The sequence below is a fragment of the Toxorhynchites rutilus genome, chromosome 3, assembly GCF_029784135.1.
Source record: "Toxorhynchites rutilus septentrionalis strain SRP chromosome 3, ASM2978413v1, whole genome shotgun sequence".
NCBI classification, from domain to species: domain Eukaryota; kingdom Metazoa; phylum Arthropoda; class Insecta; order Diptera; family Culicidae; genus Toxorhynchites; species Toxorhynchites rutilus.
In genome coordinates, this window is record NC_073746.1 from 317,447,919 (window position 1) to 317,468,731 (window position 20,813).

General features: G+C 38.5%; 1 protein-coding gene across 7 annotated transcripts in view; it reads left to right on the plus strand.

Moving 5' to 3' along the window:
• LOC129775990 (centrosomin) overlaps positions 1 to 20,813 on the plus strand; it is a 96,712-nt gene that overhangs the window by 16,769 nt on the left and 59,130 nt on the right. For 2 of the 7 annotated variants that reach the window (XM_055781318.1, XM_055781323.1), the window contains exon 1: positions 5,115 to 5,353. The exons of 2 other annotated variants lie outside the window; for them this stretch is intronic. The gene's annotated coding sequence lies outside the window, so the exon portion shown is untranslated. 3 more of the 7 variants (XM_055781320.1, XM_055781321.1, XM_055781319.1) reach the window with 3 other exon arrangements.

The following is a 20,813-nucleotide window of genomic DNA, read 5'->3' on the forward strand; positions in this document are numbered from 1 at the left end:
TGATGACGTAGGACTATCGTTGATTTAGTGATCATTTGTTTGAAGTTGAATCTGAATTCATTCTGAATGAATGAATAAATGAATATATGGGGGACTTCGAAAACGAGAGCGTTACGTTGGAGGCACAAGGTTTTATGTATCCAATATTGGATACGAAAATGTCCTACTGATGGGGAAGAATAATCTTCAGAAGCTTTCCTGCTAATTGCACTTGATTGAAAAATCACAGAACTAAATGTATTTGGTCGCAGTATTATATATATGGAAAACGTTAAAATAAATTCGTTCGCTTGCATGTAATTTTCAATTCCAAGGGGAACTGGCTGATTATTTTGCAGCAACGACATCTTTCCGGATTCTCCTCGATTCTTCTCGAAATTCACCAGTGGTTAATGCTAACTCGATAACCACCTGTTTATTGTACTTGATTGAAAAATCACACAATTAATTGTATTTGGTCGCATTATTAAATGGATAGAAAACCTTACAATAAACTCTTCCGCTTGAATGTAATTTTCAAGTCCAAGTGGGACTGGCAGATTATTTTACAGCAACGATCACTTCATTCCGGATTCTTCTCGATAACCAGCGAACGTAAAGAGTTGCACGCGTGTATGCGTGTGGAAGTTGCTTCGATACCTCAAGCGGAACCAATTTCGATGCTGGTACTCTCTCGGTCGTCTTCTCTTCTCCTTCTGATGGATCGGCATTTCTGCCCTCTCTCACAGTTCCAAACAAACTGCATGTCTTTCAGGTCAGGTCAGGCCAGGTAATGAATCCCTCGATCCCTCGCCGTCCTGCTCGTCCAGCACGTTCAGCTCGTTCAATTACGATGTTGTCTTGTCGATGTCCTCACGAAAAATGAATACGTTTCACCACCAGAATATCACTTAAGTATGCTTTTTGTCCGTGATTGAATCGAGAGAAGGTGTGGTTTACGATGGCAATTTGAAAGGCAAACTAGAGGGGAATGAAGTCTCTGAGTTTGAAACTTTCGACGACTGAGCAATAATCGATTGAAAATTATATAATTTTCACGATGCGAAACATTTTCCGTTGCGTGCGCATACAATATTGGATACGAAAATATCCTACTGATGGGGTAGAATAATGTTCAGAAACTTTCCTGCTAATTACACTTCATTGAAAAATTACAAAATCAAATGTATTTGGTCGCTGTGTTACATGATTAGAAAACATTAAAATAAACTCTTTCGCATCAATGTATTTTTCAATTCCCAGGGGAACTGGTAGAGTATTTTTCAGCAACGATTAGTTATTTCCTGATTTTCCTCGATACTCGAAGCCCACCATTAATTCTAACACGATAACCACCTGTTAATAGCACTTGATTGAAAAATATTTAGTCGCAGTGTAACATGGATAGAAAACATTTAAATGATCTCTTTTGCATGAATGTATTTTACAGTAACGATTGGATCTTTCCGGAATTTTCTCGATGCTGAATGGCATCCAAACGAAGAGTTCCGCACATGTATGTGTGTGTGTGTGTGTGGCGGCTGCTCCGATCTCTTCCCGGGGAGCCATTTGTGGCATCACTCTCCTCCTGATGGATTCTCTTCTGGCCTAAGGTGCACAAACAGGCTCTTGGTGACACCGTTCATCCGCGCTTTCATGATAAACGAAGAGCTTCACCACAATAGCGACAACATGCTCCAATCGCTGTTCAATTATAACTGAGTGGACTTCCAAGCGGCGCTCGATTATATACCGATTGATGATTTCAATAGCCTGTTTTGAAAGCAATTTTAAGACTATTGAAACAAGATTTTGGATCAAAAAGTAACAAGTATATAACGCGTAGACATTTTATCTTTCGAATGAAGTGTTTATCATACCGGTTCGTTCAGTTGTTTAGGAGCTATTAACGCTCAAAATCTCGGTCTCCGGCGTAACGCTTTCGTTTTCGAAACTTTGATTTTACACCCCGGTATAGAAATGAAAGACATAGTCCTACGTCAAAAGGTCGTCGCCACAAAATGATCAATCATGTATTTTTTGACACCCCCAATATCGGTATCAAAAGAAATGATTTGACCAACAGAATACAATACATCATGAAAACATTAAAAAAAGAAGTAAAAAGTTGTGCAATCAAAAATATAATAATGACACAGATAGTCTACCAAAAACTAGAAAATAACACGAGTAAGAACAACTTTTCAAGTTATACGGTTTCGTTGAAATTAAACGTAATCTTAATACAGATAATGTACTAAAAACTTAAAAATAATTGGGCAAGTAGCAATCAACAGTCATCACACCCTTTTCTTCATTAATCTAGGGCATTGATAAGACTAAAATGAAATCGTGGGGAACGTCGGATTTTCATTATCCACAATTTGTGGTTTCATCATATATTATTACAGGTCGGACTCGATTATCCGGAGTATTGATTTTTTTTTTTCACTCCTGATAATCGAGTAAAAAAAAAGAATTTTCTCTCAGTAAACTTAATATAATTATGATTTACACTTATTTACTAAACGGTTTTATCTAGGTTGACCCGTTTGTATGTTTGTGACTTTGTAACTGTAATTTGTATGTAGCGCTGTATCTCATTATTAGAAATTTAACCCCCTTCCTGTTGACCGATTGATCTGAAATTTGGAACACATCTTTATCTCTGGTGTCATTATAAAACTGCGTATTCCATGATCTTGAAAATCCAAGATGGCGGCCGCTACAAAATGGCGGATTACAGATTTTCTCAGCACCGCTTCAATGTGGATATCGAATGAAAGGGCCTGACTAGTAGAACACAGTTATTTGTCTTCTTCTTCTTGAATGGCGTTAACGTTCCCTGTGGAACTTATGCCGTCTCAACGTATGCATTAACTAGCGTCATTTATTAATACTTATTTGAGATTTCTGAAGCCAATTAACACGCCTCGAATGTATTCCGAGGGGCAAGCTCTAGAATACGCATGACCACAGTGCAAGTCGAGGGAAATTTCTCTGGCGTAAGAATTCCCCCGGCCAGAACGGGAATCGAACCCGAACACCCGGCATGATAATGTGAGACGCTAACCACTCGGCCACGGGTGCACCACAGTTATTTGTGAAAAATGTAAATCCAAGATGGCGGCCACTAAAAAATGGCGAATTGTGTTTATATTTTCTCAAAATCCCATCAATATGGGTATCGAATGAAAGGGCTTGACCAGTAGAACACATTTATTAATGTTTATGTAACTCAAAGATGGCTACCGCTACAAAATGGTGGATTACACATTTTCTCAGAACCCCATCAATATGTATATCAAATGAAAGGGATTGACTAGTTGAACATAGCAGATCATGAAAAAATCCAACTCCAAGAAGGCCGCAATCCCCAAACAACTAATTATTTTTTAAATGGTTTCATTCAGCTTGAACTGTTTGTATGTATGTTTGAATGTTTGTATGGTTGTCCCACACTAAAAGAAAATTGAAGCCGTTCCTGTTGACTGATTGATCTAAAATTTGGAAGACACCTTCAATTCTACTGTTATTATAAAACTACGTATTCCATGATCTAGAAAAGTTCAATTTGGCCGTCGCTAAAAAATGGCTGTATGAGTTGGCTTGGAGAAAACAAAACATAATAAACAACATAAATTCAAAAAAGTCGCCGCCACTAAATGGTTGGATTTTTGCAATCCCTCAATATTCGTATCAAATGAAATTATTTGACTAATAGAATACAGTACATCATGAGTATAATCCGAAGAAAATAGGGTAAGAAACATGTATAAGGATCGTCCCCGACATTGAACATTATACATTGTACACTTTCTTAACACTAAACCTACCACGAGGGGTCAAATGACCCGTTTTAAACATTTTGTCAAAATTTTCTTGCAAATTACATCGTCACAACATCATTTGCCTACACAACTTTTCTTAAAACATACATCGATTGTATTTTTCGGTGTTTACTCCTCTCTTGTTATTTTTTTCACTGTAAAATATATGTAATCTGCCCTAACTACTGCAACGGGCCATTTGACCCATGCAAACATTCATGTGATATCAGAAAGATTTGTATGTGTGATTGAAATACAAAACCATTGCATTGCACAGTTTTGCTATTTCTTCATATATGTTGTTGTATTTGTGAATGAATAGAGAATGATTAGAATTAATTGTATTACTGACTATCCAAGCGAGCTAACAGTAACTGCTTCAAGCTACAGTGCTATCTTGCGTTTCGAAAATTGTAATTTCATTATTTTGCTAATAATTGAGGGGCTCAGAATGCAAGGGGTGTAAGTGACTTGATCGATTTCTCTTCATAATTTTTTTATTTGGTTAATAACGTTCCAATTTAAGTTTGCTATACAATCCGATAGATGAGGCTCTGACCTATCTTCCACATTGTCAAATACAGCTGGAAATGTATTTGCAGCTAAGTTATGACCAAAAGAGAGAGTCGATGTAGAGAAATCGATCAAATCACTTACACCCCTTTTATTCTAAGCCCCTAAATTGTTATCCCAAAATGTCGAAATATACAGGAGAAAGATGGTATGTCATGTTTCTCAACAAAACTATAAAAGTCGAGTCATTGTTCACTAACTACTCATAAAGGATCACTCAACCCGCTGTGGTAGGAATGGGTATGCATGTAACATCGGTAGGTTTAGTGTTAAAATTAGTTTACCTCTCTAGGTAAATTATTGTACATTGCTACAATTGCTCCAAGAATGCTTGTGGTTCCTGAATTTTATGAGATTGTTATAAACGACATCAACTTAGCCACAACGCTAACATAATAATAATTTTCTCACTTTTTATTGTTCAATCAACTTTCTATTCGAGGACCCCCCGAGCAGGCAGCTTCCCTCTTATTCCAAAAATCAGAGAATATGTTTCACACCCATCCACTAATCATGAGCACGTTTTTTGCGCTTCACTTCCTCCCAATCCTAGATGCGTCTGTGTTTACTCCACACGCGCTCGCCTGTTTCTATGTGTGTGAGAAAGCATACATCAGCAGCGGTAGCACCCCTATCACATCTTGCACACAAATCTGCTACACGTACCGACACATCACAGGCGACTAAACACAAATCCCATAGTGGAAAGAGAGAACGATTTGAGAATTCTTCCCAACCGTCAACGGTTTAGTCTCGCAGTGAAACTTCCGCCGTGCGGATCGCGTTTGTGTGCAGTTCTGAAGGAGTGCCTCGGTTTCGAATTTATCTTTTTTAGTTTTTGCATTTTTTGTATTTGTTGAATCGCGGTTTGTGCTTTTTTTCGGTTTCTAGCGCGGTGCATTTTGACAGGATTGTCAACCAAGCGGTTGTCGCTGAGAATAATTATACATTTTCAGCATCGCATTTGTGTGGTTAGTTCCAATTCAGTGTAATGAGTTTTTCATATCCATCGCAGCATCCACGGAGCATGCGCTTGGTAGTTTTCAAAACTCTCACCGCCATCCGCGTCCATCTCACACGAACACTGGCTGTGTGGAATGAATGACGGAGGGATCTCTGTGATCCGCACCGAAAACACAAACATCTAGTAGGAATAAACGTTCCCAGCAGCCGTGGATATTTGTCTGTCGTGAAATGTGAAATCGTCGGGCAAAAGTTGGATTATAAATAATTTTGGATTATCGTGCCAAAAAATGCGCGAGGATATCGGACTCAAGAAGAGTACCGTACGCATCAACATTCCACCGTTTGGTGCTAGCGAAGATTTCGCGAGAGTGTTTTCGAATGTGCGAATGCAATCTTGAGGTGGATCAACAGAAAACGCAACGGGGAAACTGTGACTCACCGGGCGATTAATGGAAATGGCAAACAGCCTACCAAAAGGATTTCAAATTGTGGTCACATAAGCGGGTTATGCCAGTGACGAAGGCATACCGCTAGCAGCATTGTTTACATAAGATGGCGAAAGAGTGAGAGTGTTGTTGCGTGGTAGAAACCGATGATTGTGATAAGATAAAGTAAAAGTGATTCTACCTGAACGGATTGCAGGAAACCAAAGGAACTAAACCAAAACAAGGATGAATCATCGGGAGCATGCTTGTTTGGATGATACATGATGGGGAGTTTTGCCTCCTCGTCGGGCTCGATCGACGAGGAGGTGGTGGGGTATTCTATGATTAATTCAAAGGTCACAACGAGCGGAAATCGCGTCGTTGAAACACACAACTCACAGCAAAAAGCAAGCATAAAATGTCTTGAAGGTTTTTCGTCACGTTTTTCTGCGGCGAAGGTTTGTCACGGTTGTGACGGTAGGAGAATCTGTGAATGAAAATTCCCGCCGAGTGTTTTTATTTACCATTTTAGAGAGAGATTGTTAGCAAAAAAAAAACATGTTGGATTTTTTTTTGTTTCTACACATTTTCTTCTATTTTAATATCGATTAGATCTCTTTTTTGTAGCTTTTTCAATAGATTGATTCTACCAACCATTTCACCAGTTGATTCCGGCTTTCTCCAAAAATGTAACTTCTATGAAAGCATTTTTTTCTTAGTCATGTCACTTTAGAATACTTTTTCCTCCGTTTCTCCAGTAACTGGAATACGTCCCAGAAATGCTATTCTGAAATGTTCTCAAAATTTGCAATTGCGCTACTAAATTTATGATATGGTTCATGCGCAGATAAGTGTCAGAGAGGTTCTTGAAATCCAAATTATGTTTCAAACACCTTAAAGAATTCATAGCAGTAGCGCTCAATGAATGGTTGTTATTTAACAAAAGCGGTTAATGAACAATTCGAAACATCATTATTACACCAATAAATTCAAACACGCACCTAAATTCACAGAAGCTCTCTTCCAGCGAAAAATTCTAAATTACGCTTTTGATTGCTTCGAATATTATTTTAGAATGCATCGAAATTTTCAAAACAACACTTTAGTCGAAAGTTTTGTAGCCCTGAAAAGGAACGATGGGTTTGCGTGGTTTTGAGGAAGCAGTTGTAGATGAGTAATTCATGATTCATTCTTGTTCTCGCAAGAACAATACACGAGATTTGGGTCTCTACTACCAATGCACGTAGCGCACTCAGGTTGCATTACGAATATTCTTTTTGCGATAGACAAAGTGCGTTCTGAGTCTCAGACTCTGAGACGATCACATATTTGTTCCCCCACAACCGTCATCTATTTGATAACGCGCTAAATCAACAATGCTTACGTGTGATTCAGTACACCACCAATCTGCACATAACGGTATGAAAAAGGCTTCTCTTCTGCTTTGTTTCTGCCTGTCAGTACAAGCTCTGCACTATGTTTACTTCGCGCATATTCTGAGGCGTAACGACATGCATCATCCGCCGGTCTATGGACTTTATTATATTTGTATTTTTTTATGATTTGAATAGTTTCCTGGAGTGAAACTGTGACTTGAATAATGATGATCATGGTTTGAATTATAGGGGCTTTAAAATTTTTTAGCTCATTCGCCTCTAGGTTTGAATAAGGCCAATTTGAAAAACCTCGCTGCCGTCTGATCGCTAGTTGAATGATAAACCGTGAATGCTGTGAAATCGCAAATAGTTTATTTATACTCAATAAAAAATATAGAATATAGGCAGAGTTTTATTTGCAATATTTTCTCCGTCCTTATTGATCGTCGAACGATTGTTGCATTTGCTATTTCTATTCCATTTTTTTTTCCTGTTGGGTACATTTTCCACTACGACCAGTTATTTGATCTATTGTGGCGGGCCCCTATTTGTTGTAAGCCTTATCAGGGTGTCGTACCGCTATTAGTTAGAGTGATTTCCACTTGCTGACTGTAGGCATGATCCCAATAAGGTATTATAGTACGAATGAACTTTATTGCCTTGTTGGGGGAAGCTATCCAAACATCTGCAGGTTACATTAAACCTTTATCAAAGAAATTGCGCCTTCTATGAAAAAGTGCTTCGCAATTACATAATAAATGTTCCGAGCTTTCACTTTCTAGGTTACAGAAACGACAGGTATCATCTTCTAATTTACCTAGTTTCTTTAGATGGTATTTGCTTGGACAATGTGCTGTCACTAGGCCACTGAAAGTGCATAGGTCTTTTTTTGTTAGACTGAGAAGTCTTTCAGTTACTTTTTTACTTGGTGATATAAATGATTTAGCCTGTCGAGCTACTGTACTATGTGTCCAGATGCCATCAATCTTTGATTTTTCCCAGTTCTTTAATTCCATTTTGAGGGTGAGGGCTTTTTCATTACCTTCAACTCCACAGTGCCCTGGAACCCAGAATAGGTTCACTGCACTTTTTTTTAGCTACCTCTTGAAGAAGTTGAATACACTCCCAAACTAATTTAGAAGTACAGGTAACTGACTTCAATGCTTTCAATGCAGCTTGACTGTCAGAAAAAATACACATGTTTGCATGTCTATAACTGCGCCTTAGACAAATTGTTGTACATTCAATAATTGCCTGCACTTCTGCCTGAACAGTTGGCCACTTGCCCATTGAAATTGATATGTTCACTCCAGGGCCGGTTATGCCAGCCCCGGCTCTTTCGTTTAATCTGGAACCATCAGTGTAGAAAATTATAGATCCTGGGTGAATATCAGGTCCCCCTCACTCCCATTCAGTGCGGCTTGGCTCAGTCACATTGAATAGTCGTTCAAAGTTGTATTGCCTGTTCATCCAGTCCTCCTGAGTTAGTATCGGATTAAGTTTGAATTCCTTTAGAATACTTAAATGACCCCTAAGGTCTCCATCAAAGAACTGTTTTGTTCTTTTCAAGCTTAGTGCGTTTTTTTCCGCCTCCAATTGAACGAATAGATATAAGGGAAGTAGATTTAACATTGCATCTAGTGCTTTAGATGGCGTACTACGAATAGCTCCTGTGATGGATATTGTAGCTAACCTTTGTAATTTTGCTAGCTTTTCCTGAGCATGCTTGGATTTTGTTTTTGGCCACCAAACTAATGACGCATATGTTATTCTAGGTCTCACTATAGCAGTGTAGATCCAGTAGATCATTTTAGGTCTAAGTCCCCATTTGTTACCGAATGTTCTTTTACTAATCCATAATGCATTTGTAGCCTTATGTATTATTTCATCTAAATGCGAGTTCCAATTGAGCTTGCTATCAAGTGTTATTCCTAAATATTTCACTTTTGGGGAAAACACTATTTTAGTTCCCAGCAAATGCAAATCTGGTATTTTCATTTTCCTTCTACGTGTAAAAGGAACAACAGTAGTTTTATGAGGATTTATAGATAAACCCTCATCATTACACCATGCTATAGTTAAGTTTAGAGCATATTGCAATCTGTCTCTGATCACATGCTCATATTTCCCACGAACTACAATTACAATATCATCTGCAAAATGACCATAACAGAGGTGAAAGGACCCCTCCTTGTGGGCATCCTTTCACAGTTCTTATTGTAACTGTGGCCCCTCCCTGATTACACGTTATATCTCTTTTTTGCAGCATTTGAAATATCCATTCTACAACAGTTTCATCGAAATTACGCTGTATCATAGCATTTCTCATTGAATTGTGGGATGCATTGTCAAACGCTCCTTCAATATCTAAGAACGCGGCTAGTAGCAACTCTTTGACTTCAAGTGTTTTTTCAATTTTCGTTACTAGTGTATGAAGTGCTGTTACTGTTGATTTTCCTGGCTGGTATGCAAATTGAAGTTTACTGAGTGGTGTCGATTTCAAGTATTGCGATTTGATATAGTCATCAATTAGTTTCTCCATTAATTTCAGCATAAATGACGAAAGACTAATAGGCCTAAACGATTTTGGACTTTTTTTATCTTTTTTATTAGCTTTGGGAATAAAAACAACCCGAATTTGTCGCCAATTCTTTGGAATATGGTTCAATCGTAAGCTAGCTTTGAACATTTCTGTTAAGCAGGGCACTACAGTTCCTCCACTTTTCTGGATCATCACAGGACGGATCTCATCGCTTCCCGTTGATTTAAAAGGATCAAATGAATTTATTGCCCATTCGACTCTTGCATGAGTGAAAATACAACTCGCTAGATCTTGCTTTTCTGCACTGATCATTTCATGCCCAGGTTTACTTATTCTTAGTTTATTCTATTCCATAAAAACGTGTATTGTTTTCTGATTTAGTATCATTACTAAAATAGGTAGTTCTACGTCAAAAAAAAAGTGATTTCTTAGGTTTTCGTTAATGTTACATATACAACATAGTTTAAAAAAAAAGTAACACGAGATGGACCAACCAAAAGGATCTGCCTGGCCACATGCGGCTCGCGAGTCGCAGGTTGAGTATGGCTGTTCTACAACAAATAAGTGAGGTATTTCGTGAACTTTCTAAGCAATATTCTAAACTATACTTCAAATGTCCACTTTCCGGCTAAACCTTTCAAATTTTAGTATTTTATAGTGTTGAGGAAAAAGAGATAGTCTTACTCTCAGGTGTGTATATTATTATATTTTTGGAAAACTGATGCCCATCTTTAACATGCATAATGTGTAACTTCTGAACCACTTGATGATCTTCAATCTTACATCAAACGGAAAGAATACGCCAAACATTCATTCATAACCCTAATTAGTTTGGTTTGTGCTATTGAAACATTATTTTTCGTGAAGTTACTCTACGTTTGGAAAAATACTACAGGTCGGACTCGATTATCCGGAGACTCGACTATCCGGGATTCGATTATCCGGAATTTTAGACTCGATTATCCGGAGTATTTTGTTTTTGATTTTCGGAAATTTTGAATAATTTGTACAATAATTCCATATTGAATAGCTAAAATGGGTATCAAAAGAAAGGGCTTGACTAGTAGAACACAGTTATTCATGAAAAATGCAAATCTAAGATGGCGGATTACATATTTTCTCAGAACCCCATCATTATGGGTATCTAATGAAAGAGCTTGACTAGTAGAATACAGTTATTTATGAAAAAATCAAATCCAAAATGTCAACCACCACAAAATAGTGCCATATATATTTTTTACGCAACCCCTTCAATATGGGTATCAAATGAAAGGGCTTGACTAGTAGAATACAGTTATTTATGAAAAATGCAAATCCAAGATGGCAGCCACTACAAAATGGCGGATTTCATATTTTCTCAGAACCCCATCAATATGGGTATCAAATGAAAGGGCTTGACTAGTAGAACACAGTTATTTATGAAAAATGCCCAAAAATGTATCAAAAGAAAGATCTCGACTAGTAGAACATAGCAGATAATGATAAATCCAATTTCAAGATGTCCGCAGTCCCCACACAACTAATTACTTTTTGAATGGTTTCATTCAGCTTGACCTGTTTCTACGTATGTTTGAATGTTTGTTGGGTTGTCCCACATTAATACAAAATTGACCCCGTTCCTGTTGAATGATTTATCTGGAATTTGGAACATACATTTAATTCTACTGTCATTATAAAACTGCGTATTCCATGATCTTGAAAAATTCAATTTGGCCGCCGCAAAAAAAATGACTGAATGGCTTGATTTGGAGAATATACTACACTATGAACAACATAAATTCGAAAAGGTCGCCGCCACAAAATGGTTGACTATGTATTTTCTGCAATCCCCTCAATATTGGTATCAAATGAAATGATTTGACTAATAGAATACAGAATGAAGTACAGAACTTCATTTTAATAGATAGAAACAATCTAGTTCAAGATAATTTTTTAGGATAAAATGAATAATAACATATTAAAAATTATTAACTTTTAAGTCTTTTACTTCCAAAATGTTATTAAAATTCACTAATTCAGTTGTTTCACTACTATATCCTGTACTAAATTTTCTCATCTTTCGAAAGCATCAGAATCGTCTTCCGTAGCGTACTTTTCAATGTAGAGCCAGTTTGAAGCAACAGAGTCCGAAACCAAAAAAAATGTTCTGTAACTCTGTCATTGTTGAAATTCGAACATATGCGTAGGAGGATTTTTTTCATCAAATATGATCGTCTATCACCTCCTGAGAGAATCTGGATAAATTATTTTTTTTCATGTGAGAAAGGTGTTTTCTGACTTCAAGGGGATGAATCAAAAATCAAATTCCTCTTTTATTTTCAAAAAACGAAAAATACATGCAAAAAAAAACAAATAAAGAAAAAAAAATGTTTTGACCCGATTATCCGGAGGTGTCGATTATCCGGAGTGAAAAAAAAATCAATGCTCTAGATAATCGAGTCCGACCTGTTTTTGGTGAAAATTTGAGCCATGTGACGTGTGATCGTTCTTTGAAAATTCTTGCCAACGATGCAATTACAGAGTGTTGGCAAAATTTTAAGAATTTTTTTTCAGGATTTGTGCAAATATCCGTCGCTACTAACTTCGACCTACCCATGGCGAGGGTATAGGAGTCCCGCAGCTTGCTGTTATCGTCAGAGGAAGTCTTTGATTAAAGAGGCTTCAAACTTTTGCTATTCATTCGCCTCTAGCCTTGAAAAAGGTCAATTCAGATTTCTCAATTCGGGTCATGAGGTCCTTAATGTGTTAAAAGGGATACTCTAATGAAAAAATATCAAATAAGCGTCTAATATTTGGCGATAAGGATCAAAATTGCCGCTTTTAACGACCAAGCACCAATAATAACTTCGATATAACGTACATTTCTCTTTCAAAATTGTATTGTACGTTGTGTCGAATTCTACGTTGCAGTGATGCATAATAAGGAACTCAGAAACAGATCTTATATTACTTCATTAAGTCACTACAACAGAGAAAAAAAAAACTTTATTATGTTGCTGTTTGGATGAAATTAATGAATAATTTCAATCAGAAGACGAAGCCAGCCTTTTTCATGATGCTTCCCTTCGTAGTGTTAATTAAATTTTCACAAAATTAGTTTTACCTCGGGATTGATTAAAGGTACAAAACATGTTTTAGTATCAAAATACACATTAATTAAGGTTTTTTCAGAAAAGAAATACTCAAAAAAATATTCCTTTACACTTTGAAAATGTGTACGCTTTATCGAGGTAAAATGTACGTTATATCGAAGTTCCCCTGTATCTGCTGTATATATGTGGTTGTTTTTCAAAATTTTTCAAGCATTGTACGGTGCAAATTTTCAGTTTTTTCTGCACTTTTTAATAATTTAATTACATTTATGGATTTAAATTTGTAGGAAACAGAATATCGATATCTGGTCTAATCTAACTTGTACTATGTGTAACAAGTTACAGTAAGGTTAGACGTCGATATGTTTCATCTAGCAAAGTTAAATCCACGATTGCATGTATCGATTTCGGAAAAATAAAAAAAATTACTGAATTTAATTTTGCATTTGTAACGCTTGAAAAATACCTGAAAAATCCACACATTGAGAAAGTCATTAGAATCCGAAATAGTTATTAACGTCAACACAATTTCATAAAAAACGTGACCTTTGTCTTGATTTGGCACTATGAAATTATATTATGAAAGTCCTACGTCAAAAATACGTACAAATATGTTTAAATCGAAATTAGATTTGAAGTAGGTCTCAAAATAAAAAAAAACATGATTTCGAAATACCATATTTCGATAATATTTTTTTTGTGCCGTGCAGTGTCCCGAAAATTCCAAAAAATTACACATATGTTGGGTTGCCCGAAAAGTAGTTGCCAATTTTATTCATTACAATACAATTTTTTTGTACATAGAATGAACGCATGAAGGTTGAATGGGTACAACTTTTTGAGCATAAATTCATACGTTTTGGAAAATTTTACGAACAAATTTTTATCTTGGTGTGTGTAAATGTAGTGGACAAAAATATCGGGAAAAAATAAAAAATTGATTTCATTATTTTTTTTTCAAAGATTTTGTGTAGCAACACATTTTTTGCCAACTAATTCAATAGCAAATCCAATTAGCCTTATCAACCCGCTTTCATTTGATTCCTATAACGATCCTGTACGACCTTTCAATACATAGATATTGTTGTTTGAAAGAAGAATTTCGCCCTCGTCTTTGATGAATAATTGTTCAATAAATAATGATACCATCGCAAATCAAAGGTAGTTTTGAAAACTCCAATAAATTATGTAGGGGGAATGGGGGGAATTTGGACCCACTAAGCAAATCGCCTGATGTTTCAAAACCAATACGGCAAATCCGTTCTTGATGGCCTGCGTTGCTCTTTCAAGTTCCTCCTTCTTCCAACGTTGTCTGCCCATCCTCCTTTTATAATTCAGCGGTATCTCCGGTATCTCTGGAATCTGGAATCAATCAATTAGATTCAGCAGGGAAAACCTTAAAACCACGATCGGAAAACTCACATGCTTGTTATGTTTATTAGAGTGCCAATGGATGTATGGGAAAAAGGTGACATGCAATTTGAAGACAATTGGCATCAAAACATTTTTTTCGAAAACCCCGATTTCTCCCTTTTTTTCCTTGGGTGATTTTTCGGTTTTCAAAAAACTCAAACTTTGACCGCTGTGCGGCACTAGTAATTGAAGTCCGATTGAGCTGATGTTTTGCATAGGGTTGTTTTTCGTGGGAATCAACATTTTTAATCAAGTTCGCTTTGAAAATTTGAGATGGCCATTTTCATTGGTACTCTAGTGTTCATGCCACCGTTTCCTTCCACCTGTCGAATTTTACCAGTTTTTTTTAATGTTAGGTACATAAGTTGAACCGTACTTTTTGAGATGATGGGGTGGTCCAAATCACTCCGTATGTCCAACTCACCCCGTGTTACCCTACAAGGATAGTTTGTTACATTAACGACAAAAAATTATTCTAATTTTTTCCATCGATTTAAAAAAAGATCCAAAAACCCTCATATCGAGAAGTGATCGGGAAAATAGATACAGATGACAAACAGTATGGAAGTAATGAAGAGCCAGTTTCATCTAGAACAAGCATTCTTATTTTACCACGCTGTGATCAATCTCGGAATCCATAGCGAGTTTTTATACATCCTTTATTCAAAATGTTAAAAATGGAGAAATTGTCTCGGTTACCTCTTCAGGTATTGAATATCATTCGTGTTTGCGTGTCTTTGAAGAAGCTTCCTATAGCTTTTTCGACGATTCGACACCCGAAAAGTTGCGGTACAACATTTAAGACAAATTATTCATGGTTATTTTTATCATTGTGGGCGTTACTAACATACCGCACGGTTGTGTCCCATTCACCCGAAACACGTTTACCCGAAGCACATTTACCCGAATGTAACTCATACCCGAATGACATTCACCCGAATGTAACAAATACCCGAATACAACATATACCCGAGTGGACATTTACCCGAATGCAACGTTTACCCGAATGCGACATTTACCCGAATGGGATGTTTACCCGAATGAAGAAGGAAAAATTCCGACAAATCAGTTTATGAGTTTTGTCGAGTCTGCTGTTAGGAAGTTACGAAGTAAACTGAGAAATTGTAATGAGAAAATTCGAAAAAGATGTTGAAGACTTCGCTGTGTCATTTTTAGAAATTAGTGTAGGCACAATTGACATGCTGTCTTCTTTCCTTTTCGTATTGCTCTTTAAGACCTTTCCTTGGTATGGCTGGAACCATACCAATGAAAGTGAGGAATACTCTGACCGTTGGATTTTCAAATTTGCAAGGAAGGTTTGTCCCGATTCTGTTCCTGCACAAAGCGTCGTACGCGATATTCCGCTCCAATGCGATTATGAGAATTTTTCGATGGTAGAATTCTCAATTGCCCTCCTCTCATGTAACAATTCAGCTCCGGGGTCGGACAAGATTAAATTCAACTTGTTGAAGAATCTTCCCGACTTGGCAAAACAGCGTTTGCTGAACTTGTTCAACAAGTTTCTGGAGCTGAATATTGTCCCGCATGACTGGAGACAAGTGAGAGTGATAGCCATACGAAAACCCAACAAGCCGGCTTGCGATCACAACTCGTATAGGCCGATTGCAATGTTATCCTGTATTCGCAAATTGTTAGAGAAAATGATTCTACTTCGTTTAGACAAGTGGGTCGAAACAAACAATTTGCTGTCAAATACGCAGTTTGGCTTCCGCCGAGGTAAAGGGACGAATGATTGTCTCGCGCTGCTATCTTCTGAAATCCAAATCGCATTTGCTCGCAAAGAACAAGTGGCTTCCGTTTTTCTCGATATCAAAGGGGCATTTGATTCAGTTTCCATGGAAATTCTCTCAGAGAAACTTCATAATCGTGGACTTTCACCAATTCTGAATAATTTCCTGTACAATTTACTGTCAGAAAAGCACATGAATTTCTCTCATGGCAACTCAAAATCTTCTCGTTACAGTTTTATGGGCCTACCACAAGGCTCCTGCCTAAGCCCCCTCTTGTACAGTTTTTACGTCAATGATATGGATGATTGTCTAACTAGAGACTGCACGCTGAGACAACTTGCAGACGATGGAGTTATTTCCATCACGGGTACTAATCCCGTCGTTCTGCAAAAGTCGTTGCAAGATACCCTGAACAATCTGTTCACGTGGGCCCTCAAGCTGGGTATCGAATTCTCTACGGAGAAAACTGAAATGGTCGTTTTTTCTAGGAAGCACGAACCCGCCCAATTCCAGCTTCACCTATCCGGCAAAACGATCCAACACTCTATGTTTTTCAAATACCTGGGTGTATATTTTGATTCTAAATGTACCTGGGGGAGACACATTGCGTATTTGAAACAGAAATGCCAGCAAAGAATCAATTTTCTCCAAACAATAACCGGAACATGGTGGGGTGCCCATCCAGGAGACCTCATTCAGTTGTACAAAACAACGATATTGTCAGTGTTAGAATATGGCAGTTTTTGCTTCCGATCAGCTGCCAGGATTCATATTCTCAAGCTGGAGAGAATACAATATCGTTGCTTGCGTATAGCCATGGGGTGTTTGCATTCGACACATACGATGAGTCTCGAAGTTTTGGCAGGAGTACCCCCGCTTACTCTTCGGTTCACAGAATTATCCTACAGATTTCTCATCCGTTGCAAGATCATGAATCCATTGGTGATTGATAACTTCGAAAATCTACTCCAGCTGACTCCTCAGTCAAGTTTTATGTCTTTATACCATGAGTACCTTACCCACGACGTGCTCCCTTCACCAGGCATCTCCAACCAAGTTTGCTTCCCATACTTTTGCAATTCCTCTGTCATTTTTGATCTGTCCATGCGACAAAAAATCCATGGAATACCAGATCACCTACGCTCCAATGTTATTCCGTCGATATTTTCGGAAAAATATGGGAAAGTTGGATCTGATAAAATGTTCTTTACTGACGGTTCATACATAAACGGGTCCACTGGCTTCGGCATCTTCAATGAAAATTCCAGTGCCTCTTTCAAACTCAAAGATCCTTGTTCCGTGTATGTCGCAGAAATGGGTGCGATATACTATGCTCTAGGGATCATTGAAACACTGCCCATTGACCATTATTTTATTTTTTCAGACAGTCTCAGCTCAATAGAGGCAATCCGCTCAATGAAAGTTGATAAACGCTCATCTTATTTCCTAACAAGAATAAGATATCTATTGAGTGTTTTGGTCGAAAAATTATTCAAGATTACCTTAGCATGGGTTCCCTCTCATTGCTCGATTCCGGGGAATGAGAAAGCGGACTCGCTAGCTAAGGTGGGCGCTTCAGAAGGCACACTTTTTGAAAGGCAAATTGCATATAATGAATTTTTTCACATTCCTCGTCAGCACACACTCGTTAGTTGTCAGCGCATGTGGAGTGAAGATGAGTTCGGTCGTTGGTTACACACGATTATCCCTAAGGTCTCGACGAGTACATGGTTCAAGGGATTGAATGTAGGTCGTGATTTCATTCGCGTGATATCTCGGCTTATGTCCAATCACTACAACCTAAACGCGCATCTCTATCGCATTGGGCTCGCAGCAAACAATCTTTGTGATTGTGGCGATGGCTACCACGACATCGAGCATGTTGTCTGGTCGTGTATCCGGTTCCATGCTGCTCGCTCTCAGCTCTCTAGAGCACTGAGAGCAAAAGGCAGACAATCGGATATCCCCGTCCGGGATATCTTAGGTAGCCGGGATCCTGATCTTCTGCTTCATCTATACCTGTTCCTCAGAAACGCCGATGTCAACGTTTAATGATGTTTCCTTCGTTGTGTCCCCGTTTCATATCCCTCCTATCCGATCGATAAACTTTTACTTAGTCGCGGCAATACATACACACACTCTTTACAGATGCACGGGCCAAAGGTTGTGCAGTCCACTGATCATTCAACAAGAGCCAAAGGTTGTACCGCTCATGACAACTCTACACGAACTGATGATTGCGCCGGCTAGTGACCATTCTATCCTGGATTCCTCGAGTCGAGAAAGACGCACCACGCTAGATATGGGGTACAGACTAGGGAGCGTTGCTGATTAATGGTCAGCTGCATCCCAATAGGAAGTAGCCCGTGTCGGGCACACGTATAGAGCATCGAAGACTGCAATATACCAATTATGAGAACACTTGTAATACTAACCTCGAGCCAACCGCGAGTAATCGGTTACATATTACTAACATAGTTGTAAGACAAAAATTGTCAAAATATTGGACTCCCGGCCCCGTCAGGCTAACGCCACATGTGCCTTAATAAAAAATATATTTTGGTAAAAAAAAAAGACCTTTCCTTTCCGTATTGCTCTTTAAGACCAAGAGATCATTCAGCCGTCGGAAGCGGCGGCCTTTCGCAAGCAAACCTGTGTTCCACCGATTGCCCGGTTTATTTGAAACATAGAAGACGATCCGTTAGTCAGGTCCGACCGAGCGTTAGCGAGCGTCGGACTGCATACATTTACCTGGTGCATTACGTTTGCCCGGATGATTATGCATGTCATGCATTTTGATTGCCTGGTTGCAAACGTGATGCACCAGATAAACGTATGGCGTCCGACGCTCGTAAACGGGCTGCGTCATCCATTAGAATGGATGGACTTAATAATACGTTATAAAACCGCATTCTTTCACTTTTCATTATTTTGAAAAGGATTTTATTCAATGCCAGTATTTCTCGAATTGTACTTCCCACGAAAAATACTTTTTGAGTGGAAATGAAAGTATGAGACAAATATGATCTTTATATAACACTGATCAGAATTAGATATACAAATACAAATACAAATATAGTAAAATTTGTGTACCATTTGAATATATCCTTCTTTTGGGTAAGTGTCGCTTTCGGGTAGATGTTTCATTCGGGTAATTGTTGCATTAGGGTAACTGCCGCATTCGGGTGAATGTTACATTCTGGTAGCTGTCGCTTTCGGGTATTTGTTACATTCGGGTGAGTGGAATTCGGGTGAATGTCTTTCGGGTAACTGTCATTCGGGTGAGTGGGTTTCGGGTAAATGTGACACAATCTACCGCACACATCTTCAATGACAATTCACACCCATGATCTGCGTCAGTCTAGAGCAGGGACACTCAAACTATTTTGGGCAAGAGACCCCTTTTCCAGAATGAAGTGATACCATCGACCCCCTAGAGCCGAAGTTCTTCAAAAAATGTATCTTTATCTCATTCATACAAAATACTTACCAATTCAAAATCAATGCGGTTGGTTAAGTAAGTAAACTTAACAACATTTCCTCATCAATAAATAGACATAAAATTAAGCAAATATCAAGTGTAATTATTCATTATTGATACAATACAATTTACAACAATAATACTTTCTACTAAAATATTAATCATTCTTATAACAAGTTGGTTCACGTTACACAACTTATACAGTATCTTGAAAGTTTCAAACAAGAACTTGTGTTAATTAACAGGGGTTGATTTTCAAACCTGATCGATCACCAATATCAGTTTCCGTTTATGTCGACCCCTGGGAAACCAATCCACATTGAGAACCCCTGGTCTAGAGGATAATTGTGCCGACTTAGCGACAAAATAGTTATTTAAAATATTTGGAGTTATTCGCTCTTTTGTGCCGCTTTAATCCCACCTTAAGCACAGAGCACGTGGACCCGTTGGACCTGTGCACTGTGTATGGCTTTTGTTTTTCACCCACCGATTAAGTGCAATTTACGTGTCACTGTGACACGGGGTTATGCAACGCAAGAAGCACACCAGAGGAACCCTCACCCAAACCACTCGGCGTGTAGACGCAGTGCGATTGGGAGGAGATAGAATCGATCAAGCAGCACAAAACATCTAATTGTTTACCTGGTCTGGGGACGGCGGCCAGATTGATGCTGTGTGCAATGGTGTAATCACGAGCTGTTGTTTTAATTGTCACAAAACTGCCAAAGTGTGTTCTTTTTTTTCGAGTGTGTGTGGGTCGGTGTGAGATGCGAGATGCGAGATGGGGGAAGGGAAACGGATCTCTTCAATGTGCGCATAACATTCAAGTGTAGTGGGTGAGTGTGTCTTTTGTAACACACAGCCGGCGTGCGTTTTACCTGTTAGAATTAGTTATTTTTTATGGTAATGATCGATCGATCAGTGCCTGCACTTTCGATTGGGAATTTGTGATCTACATATATTGTAGGTCAACAGTTGGTGGAAGCTCATTCAACGGTGGCTGCGGCAGCTCATGTGGGTGGCTAGAAAGACTTTGTTGCCGCAGTGGGAAAACCAGAGCAAATTGGACGCTGCATCCCGGGGCAATAAATTTTGCTCGTAAAAGAGTGAATTGGCGCCCGGTTGGCCCATTACCTGCAACCACTTCGGATGTTTATTTTCTGGGAGATGGCACGTGGTTGGGTTATGTGTGAGGGAAAAATTCCCAGATGCATCGTGTGTGAGAATATCGTCTGACCGCCCAGAGGTACGGGGATCACAAGCCACTGGCACAGATTGCGTATACTTCCAACTAATTGATATTGTTCGCACACGCTTTGTGCTCGGGTGGTTATGGAGATCGCCACATACCCAAGGAACGAAGATTTTCACACAATCTGCCCTTC